This window comes from Lepisosteus platostomus, chromosome 12 (genome assembly GCF_059453375.1).
Source record: "Lepisosteus platostomus isolate fLepPlt1 chromosome 12, fLepPlt1.hap1, whole genome shotgun sequence".
NCBI classification, from domain to species: Eukaryota; Metazoa; Chordata; class Actinopteri; order Semionotiformes; family Lepisosteidae; genus Lepisosteus; species Lepisosteus platostomus.
The window spans coordinates 27,134,124-27,143,743 of record NC_142622.1 but is presented as its reverse complement, the minus strand read 5'-3'; the positions used below and the strand labels follow the sequence as shown (position 1 = coordinate 27,143,743).

At 42.3% G+C, this 9,620-nt stretch overlaps 1 long non-coding RNA gene across 1 annotated transcript; it reads right to left on the bottom strand.

Moving 5' to 3' along the window:
- Positions 1-737: 737 nt before the first annotated feature.
- LOC148651358 (uncharacterized) lies at positions 738-8,893 on the bottom strand. The gene is made up of 2 exons (XR_015925737.1): positions 8,633-8,893; positions 738-2,418 (listed from the first exon to the last, which is right to left on the bottom strand). It is a non-coding gene; the product is annotated as an uncharacterized LOC148651358 (long non-coding RNA).
- Positions 8,894-9,620: the final 727 nt, after the last annotated feature.

The window sequence follows — 9,620 nt, the reverse complement described above, 5'->3', positions numbered from 1 at the left end:
GTGTACGTGCTGTTCGACAACGTGATAGAGCTTGATATGAGACGTCAAGTCATTTACAACTTCAGCTAAAAAACGCGGGAGGCCACACAACCTACACATAAAGATGAACACCAAACAGCTGGAAGACTTCTAACCTGAGACTGCTACACCCGAGACCCGAGTTTTCTAGGCGTGTTCCCCAGTGACGCACTACCAATCGAGAGACTGGCGCGGCACCCTCTGAGTTTAATAGTTAATTCTCACCCACACGACCGCCCCAGCGAACACTGGCTCGCTATTTACCTACCCAATGACGACGGAGCAGAATTTTTCGACTCCTACGGATTTTCACCCGAAGCCTTTTCTTTCCCAAGAACATTATTGATTTCTAAAACAGAAATGCTAATTCCATATTTTACAACAACAGACTATTGCAAGATTCTTTTGCAGTGACCTGCGGATTACATTGCGTCTTTTTTCTATACCTTAGATGTAAAGGCTTATCTTCCAGAAACATTTTAGAACTTTATTCTATGAACGCAATCCAGAATGATATGTTTCTGACAAACCAAAGACGTGTGAGAAGGAGACCCCTGTACCCTTTTAAGCCATTTGAAAATACGAATGTTCAATTATGCGGTTGCTTATGCCAATTTAAAACATGTCATAAATGTTAATCGACCGTCTAAAATAAAAATGAAATCGAACCATTTCATTGTCTGTGTGGTTATTATTTAAAAAAGAACACACAATATGAATTAAAATCAATACAATATTTTTATTATACATTTGCGGTTATATTGCTCAAGCTTTTTTTTTAATACACATTACATCCAAGAAATTTTATTACAAACATTTTTAACGTAACTATATTGCTCACACAGTCAAGTCATTTATCACAAACACACATACCCTCAGGTGAGAGAAAAAATGTTACAAAGACAACCAGGTGGGTCTGGGTATTAATGATCATCTCCTTTCTGCGGTTATCTTAGAGACTGGGACGAGCGTCGACATCTCTACTGAGCATTTTAAAGTTTTGACAGACGCTGCACACCCCAGCGGGGCAGCCTTGAGTTTTTCAAGTAGCTCTCGGTTACCAGCGTTGGCTAGCAAGCATAAATACATCCCAACCTTTTGGCTTCTTACAGGCCGCAACTGCTTGCTGCTGCGTGAGAGCTCTGACAAGATCAATAATGTGAGAGCCCTCAACGGGTGGCCACTTGTACACAAATTCTCCTTTTTCATTCCAGGCTATTATCGGTTCACTACGGGCCATAGTCTTTAACAATATCTCGGCATTTCTCCGGAACCGCTGAGACACGCTATCCAAAATATACCCAAAGTCAGCGTCACTCGATGACGGCTATTGTGGTAACGTGCGTAATAGCTCGGCGGGTGCATTTTCCCATAGTACAACAGTTAAAGTCCCCTTTTCAGAAGTCTCCTGGTGTACTAATGTCAAATACCATTGTAACACCTTACTGTACAATTTCACTTTTTCATATTCGGCCAGATGTGAGTTCTGAAGAATGTCTCTCATTTCATCATCCAACCGGCGGGGTGTTATTTTTCTTACATCGCTTTCGATACTGGACCACTCTCGTAATCGATGCGATCTCCGAACGCATGAAGACATGTCGACGGTCCAAAGGTGTTTTTTCGACTGAGTCTATGGTTGCGAGATCACCGACTTTTAGATTTTTTAAATACATAAGCCATGGGTACATCTGGGGGGAAAAGACCTGTTCGCAAGCGATAGTCATCTGGGGTGTTGGCATTTAAATCCACCAACAAGTAACCGAAAGGAATTTTGGCTTTACCGGGGCACATCTGCTGGGACAGGGTTGTAATCTGTAGTTTATCTCGAGGGTTTTTAAACAGCACCATGTACTTTGTATTTAATGCTATGGTTCTACTTTTCCGGCCTTGACAAAACACATTTTGGACGATATACAGTACATGATGCTAAGGTTTCTGTGGTGTACGTATTTGGTAAAAGCTTTTTCTATCTCATTATTTTCACACACAGACTCCATCAAATCATCAACTATAATCAAATTTACTCTATCAGGTGGCAGTAGCTGATCGTCGGAAAAACGACGTCAGTACCCCTTCTATAAACTGAATGTATGGAAATTTCACAAGCAACTCAGCGTATAGAGGTTGCCAGCAGCTGTAACACCAGACTATGTTTTCGGGTTTACGAGTCGTAACGGTATCACCGTTCTCCAAGAGTTGTTTAATAAAATAACTTTTACCGCAATTCGAGGGTCCGGACAAATTGCATGAAAAAGGGTGTTTTAACCTGACATCCATCGTGTTAATATCCGTAGGGCAACTATGTCAAATTTTCTTGCAGCACCCGCTTGTCATACACCACCTTCTGGGTTTTCTTTAAGGTCCGGGTCTCAATGCGCCAATCCTTCGCACGATCGGCTGTTGAATAGAAATGCATTTAAATTCCCGGCACTCACCATAAGGGTTAATGTCATAGTCAAAAACCAAGTCCCGCAGACTCTCAAAGTTACCTTTTTCACAATTGTTCACATTGAGCGTAATACCTTTCACCTTTAAACAGGCCTTCCCACCAGACAGCTTGTACCCATACGACTTGGGCCCTGTTGATACAAACTCGGTGATGTGTTGGCCAGCATTGATTTTCCTGGTCAGCTCACCCAAATAGTCACCCAGTTCCGGATTCCAATCACCCTCCCGGCTCACAAAGATAACAGAATCTGTCGTGGTACAGACAGCAGCCTTGCAAAGCATTTAGCAGCTTGTATAACTCCAAGGGCATAGGCTGTTGTAAAGCTAGCGATGAAAATGGCCTGTATAGTGGTCTTTAGTGTGTTTCCACGTAACACAGGCTGTGTTTTCATCGATAAACTCGCAGGCTGACACCTCATGATAAGGCGCAAATAAGTACCTGAACAATTCATCGGGGTTTCTCACAATGGTGGTCTGTGGTAAATTGTCTCTTTGCCCATACTTGCCCCACAAACTGTTCAAGGCAATTTTTGAAAGCTGCCTTTTGGCCAGATTCTTTTTAATGTTGCCGGGGTACAGTCGGACACCCTCTTTTTCATAATATTCGCTGATATATCTTTGTTGTTTCGCGACATCAGTACACCACTCTGGAAACCCCGAAGCTTCCTGTTTCCCTTTCAGATGCGGCTTGATGTAGTCGGAAAAAAGATCATGTGAGGACTTTTTGAAATGCCAAATTTCGTAAATTTTACCCACTCTATACCCCAGATCTAAGGCCGTCTGTAATTCCGGAGTGCACCAGACACCAGTCAAAGCGCGATCTTCATCGCTGTGCTCGCAGGGAGTGGTCTGTTTTGTTTCAGCACACGTACGACACAGTGTGAAAAACAGTTTTTTGTCAATTTTGGTTGGTAGAACTGGAAAGTACAAACGTTTGGGTGGGTAAACTTTCACCTTCACTAAACTGAAATACCATTTTAAATCTTCAAAGTTGTTATAAATTATTCTGGGGTGTCCCAGTGGGTATTTTTTGCTTTGTTCACAAACGGATACAGACTGGTGAAATCATAGTAATGAATTTTTTCACCGGGTTGTACGATGTAATGCAAACAAACAGCATTTGTTCTCCCCCCAAAAAGCGAATCGCGCAGTTGCAGAGGCTCTGGTAACTGCGCAACTACTAGAAATTTACCCAAGTCTCCATTTTCAACAAGCATGTCTCTGAACTCATGCTCCCACAAAACACGCACGTTAATACCTCTCATTTCGAGAAAATTAATTTTCACCATCGTCTTTCTTTACAACCAACCAAAAGTAGTGTTTGTCAGCGGATTAAAATCGTTTTCACAATAACAAACACTACAACCGTGAAATAAACAACCACTGAACTCAAAGGCTGTCTGCACTCCATCAATTACAGCATAACCATCCAGAAAATATGGTCCAACCTTGAATTCTGGTTCCACACTCAACACATGTGGTTAACGCGTGTTGGATTTTAACATGCTCTGTGTGTTCGATGTACATAAGCCATTGAATGCTGCGTGTAGAAAATTGTTTTTGCTGGCGGTGGTAATTGTCATGGGGTAGCAACGCTATCGTTTCTTCCTGTAAAAACATAAGTCTGAACATGGCCATGCAGACACCAGCAATAGTCACAAACTGAAAGGGGTCGATGCACACAACGCAGGCAGCCCCAGACTCAGTCACACGCGCCTGTCTGGTCATATTCATGACCTTGTCCCAAAACCTGACACAGCCTTCTCTTAGAATTGCCACATCCAGCTGGCAGGAGCATTTTAACTATCTCTGTAAGTTAAACACAGTTCCCTTGTTTACCAAACCAAAAACTCAGCTTTCTCGCTCGGCAGCATGTAGTTAACGCCGTAAAGTTCTGGCGGCGGCATCGGGCCTACATGATTTTGGTTTTCTGAAGTGTTCATCAAGTGTGGAAAATAACCCTTAGCCCCAGGAAACCCCAAAAATACGCCGCCCCCACAAAAGCTTTAATATTTAAAACCCCCATAAAAATGCTCTTCATGCAGTTGTAGCGGCGAGGCTTATTAATAAGGCAGAATTAAGTGTTTCGGAGCTTTCCTAAATTAGGCCTCATCTCTCTGTTCATCTCTGTGGTGCAGCCACAGAGAAACTATTCATGCAGGCTGATTTAAGGTTCCCTTGATAAGGTTTCCTAGGACAGCTCCCAAAGGGTGATGCACTTAGCTAAGCCTGGCTATCATGATCAATGGTCATCCATTGGCGCCTATCTGTCTAGGGAGTGCCAGATGGACATCTGGACTGCATTCCTAAGTGTCAGGAGTAAGTGACTCATATCTCACCTTGATCAACCAATCAGGGACTGGTAGGGCCGAGTAACCCACGTGGGACTCTGATGCCCATGGAACTTTCAGCAAATCAACGAGCTGAAGTTCCTCCAGGTAAAAACAGGCAACACAGAGAGCCTGAGAGGTTCAGCAAGATTCAGAGGGAATTCTGAGACTTTTCTAAAGGGAATTCAAAGGAGAATTCCAGGGCAGGACGGCCCAGGAGCAGAAGGCTCCCAAGGGCAGGACATTCTCGCAGCGCGCCTCCTGACCATCCTGAGACTCAGCCCGGACAACCACGGAACAGCCAGTGTGTCCGAGTGCCAGAACTTTCCTTTGTTCTAAGAGTCTAGAGCGGAGGATGCCAGAGAGTAACCAGAGGATACACCCGAGGTTAGCACCAGCAGCAAGCCTCGTGAACAGGTCAGAACTGTGGACAGCTGAATCACTATTCAGAACTAGCTCTTCATCAGGAACGAACCGGTCCTCTTCCTGACTTGCTGGGACCCACAGTCATCTTTTCTCCTGTGCGCAAACTTTAAGCCAACACTAACTAGCCGGTCAGTGAGCATCAGCAGCGCACCGTCGCAAGCCGCACAGCACAGCCTGGCACCAAGCCAGAGAGTGCGGATTGGACAGCAACAAGCCTGCAACTGTTTCTTTGTGCCCGCAGGAGATCTGAATTCCCAGAGATTGGATGAGTATTCAACTTCACTGCATTGCAGCTCGAGAATTCAACCAGTTGATATCAATTTAATTCCTAAGAGTTATGTACTTGTTTTGAGTATCTAATGTAGAAGTTATAACCAAGTTCATTTATGAAACGGTCTTAATGAATGATATACTGAACGTATGTCCTCTTGATATGTGTAACATCTTGTAACTGATTGAATATATACCTTTTGTATTCTGATAACCCTCTCGATAAGATCTGTTAGGTTTATATGCATATTCTATGTATTAATAAATGTATCCTCGTGTATTAGTACCTGTGTGTGTGCGTTGTTTGAGTTATATCGCATGGTTGGATTCTAAAGCCATCAAAAGAATCAATTTTGTGATTTACTGCTACAATTAATAATTGTCCCAGTAAATGCCCAAACCCTACAGAACTGGTGCCTTCAGAGAGCCACTACATTTACATTTTGGCTATGGCAACGTTACACAGTAGAACAAAAAGTATTTTAGAATTTGCCAAAATTTTACAAAATTTTAATAATAATAATAATAATAATTGCTTACACTTACATAGCGCTTTTCTGGACACTCCACTCAAAGTGCTTTACAGGTAATGGGGACTCCCCTCCACCACCACCAATGTGCAGCCCCACCTGGATGATGCAACGGCAGCCATAGTGCACCAGAACGCTCACCACACATCAGCTATCAGTGGGGAGGAGAGCAGAGTAATGTAGCCAATAGATTATTAGGGCCAGTAAGGGCCAATTGGAAATTTTGGCCAGGACATAGGGGTTACACCCCTACTCTTTTTGAGAAGCGCCCTGGGATTTTCAATGACCAAAGAGAGTCAGGACCTCAGTTTTACATCTCATCTGAAGGATGGCGCCTGTTTACAGTATAGTGTCCCCGTCACTATACTGGGGCATTAGGACCCACATGGACCACAGGGTGAGCGCCCCCTGCTGGTCCCACTAACACCTCTTCCAGCAGCAACCTTAGTTTTTCCCAGGAGGTCTCTCATCCAGGTACTGACCAGGCTCACACCTGCTTAGCTTCAGTGGGTTGCCAGTTGTGAGTTGCAGGGTGATATGGCTGCTGGCTTTAATGACCATCTTTAAATGCTTTTTCAAAAGCTGTAATGTCTGACAAACTAATTTTCCAATTCTCTGGAAAACCCAACTCTTTGTGCATTCGTTTAGCACCCTGTAACATTTCCCTATCAGTACAACCTTTATTTAACAAACCGCACACACTCCCGGCGAAACAGATTAACCCCCGTGTAATGCAAGTCGATAAGGTGTGCTTTTTTCCCGAGCAATTACCCTGCTGTACAGAACGGTTTTAAATCTGCGGGCACCCCCCTGCATATTCCTAACTATCATCACCACTAATGTCATTGCTGTCATTGGTGAGAACTTTTGCGTGGCTCTGTAAGAGGTCTGAGATGTGGTTTAAAAAATCGGCAGCATTTAATTATCCGGGGCATCTCCTGCGTGAGAACAAGGGTTTGTTAAAACCACCAGAAGACAAACGCAGCTGTACAAAATAATTCACCCCTATGTTTGGAGAGTTCATCCAATATTCTCTGGACTGCACCATGCACAGCGTCTATAGTCTGTACATACGACGCTATTCTGTCAAGATGAACAAAACGAAATTCTTCATAGTGCTCTGTTGCTCTAAAATTATTATAAGACCGGTTATAACTACGTATACGCTCAAGGAAAACTAAGGGGTCTCTATTTGCACCGACACCATCACCAACCCGATTCACATCGTTCATCACAACCGGTTCTCGGTTTTCAAAGTTACCGCCATCCTGTTCTGCTACAGCACCACGGCGCGCTAAGTTATTTTCCACCAATGCATTCTCCTTGTGTGGTTCGGGGTGCCCTTGGGAAATCTGATGCCTCTCTCTGAATCTTTTACATCTCAACAAACATGCTTTTGCCAGTTTAATTTTTTATTAACGTACAAACGCTTGATGTTGGCAAGAGGTCGGTCTTTTAAACACTTTTTAGACCGCATGTTTAGTCATTTATCCCTTGGGATCTTCGCCAATGAACCATGAAATAGCATTCCAGGTTTTGAAATCCAGCGTTTAGAGCTGCATCCTCTTTAGAAATTACGTCTAAAAGGCTAGCAGCGTAAGCCTGGATCGGTTTTGGAAACACGGAATGTACACTTGCTAAAGCCGCTCATAGATGCTCTAAATCTCACTTTTTATCCACCTCATAATGCTCACAGTTGATAGTAACTGTGTAATATACCGCACTGAATCTAGCACATCACCAAACGCCAAGTCTCTAATTGCGTTATTATTTCTGGAATAGAACAAGCTACCCGGCCATGTTGATGTTGTTACACCGGTTTCCTTTAACACAGTGATGGCGCCACTAGCAAGCGGTTAGGTTAACGGCATATAGACAAGACGCAGACCAGTCGTTTTTAACTTTAAATATGAAGTCTTAAAGGCTAAGCAGTTTTAAAATAAGACTTTTTAATAACCCAAAACAGAAAACTATGTGAACTAGGATCTTTCAACGAATTAACATTCTAACAAAAGAAGTAACTGTTGCAAAAAGTGGTTCATACCACATCTTGACCACGCTTAAATTATATTAACCTTTGGTTGTTGATTTGAAACGTTTTGAGTTTGCCGTTTCAGTTAACGTCTTAGCGATGCGTCGTAGTTTATTTTTTGAAGGTTCGGGTTCTGCCTGAGTCTCCACAAGGTTTTGAGGAGGTATTGTAAAGCACAGTTTTTTTAAACTTGTCGCTCGTTCCCTCACAAGCGTCTGTGAAATAGACGCATGGGTGTATTGATGTGGAGAAAGTACCCGTGTGTCTTTAAGACGGACATGGCCGTAAAGCGTTATTCAAAACATTGTCGTAATTACTAAACCGGCGTTGCGGTGTATTGCCGTAACTGGACGTTTGTCAGCTGTTGTTTTCGGTGCACCTAATGGAAAAGAATGGATACGCGCAGTCACTGCCATATTACTGAACAACTCCCGTGTAATTCCATTATAATAATTCAATATTGCATAATATACAAATATTATACAACGTTTTGCATCTTTAGCTATCAACACGTCAACATGAGACATGCACCGTGACGTTGTAATTTTATCTCACAATAAGCCAGATATACATACCTGGGAAATGTTGGAAATCCTCGTCTTCGTCTATCAAATCGAGTAGTGTTAAGTCCGTAAATAAAGCGTCTTCAGACTGTTGAATTTGATCAGTGTGATCCATTCTGACAAGTTAGTCGATAACGCGAGACTGAAATACTTGGAATCCAGCCAGGAGTTCAGACGTTACACCGCGAGTTCTTATACCCCCCGATAAACATCCTCTTCTAAGAAACACGTTTCCCCCCATAAATCCTTTAACCTTAGGTATCATGGGATGTGCACGTGTTGGGCTGTAGAAATTATTTTAAGAAACATTTTTAGAAAACGTTTTAGACCGTTATAACGTTAAAATATATATTATTTTAAGACATACAACTGTCTAAATTTCATAGCTGTTAAAACGTGGTGAAAATGTGTCCCGGTGTCTGTGATTGAATCAGCAACGGACCTCTAAGAATATTATTCAGAAAAATGATTTTTTTTTATTAACGGTATCGCTATAAGAAAATGTATTTATTCTTTATAGCGACGTGTTCATAAACCTAAAATGTATATACAAAACAGCATTTAAAACAAATGAAAAACTATAACTCCTATATCCGTCCGTTTATTGTCACTGTTAATTGTACCCGCTTAAAATTTAAAACTTATATGAACTTTCGCTATGAGGTCAATTTTAGCACCCTTACCCCTGCTGACCAGCCACATTCCTCCCCCAGGACTCCGGAAGGGGTGCCCACGTGTTTGCCAGATAAAATCATACATTGTCTCTGCATTCCAGAGCCTTTAACTGTCACACCGACCCCCCCACAGATCTCTATTTAATTATTTTATAACTTTAAGACCAGTCCGTTAAAATATGAAGAACAGCACATCGTTTGTGTCAAACCTTTGAAAAGCTGTCGCGAATGTGTTATTAAAAATAAGCTAAATGTGTCTTATTACATTATTTTAAAACTTAGACCAACCCACGCGTGTTAAAAAAAATATTTTCTGTGCAAACACA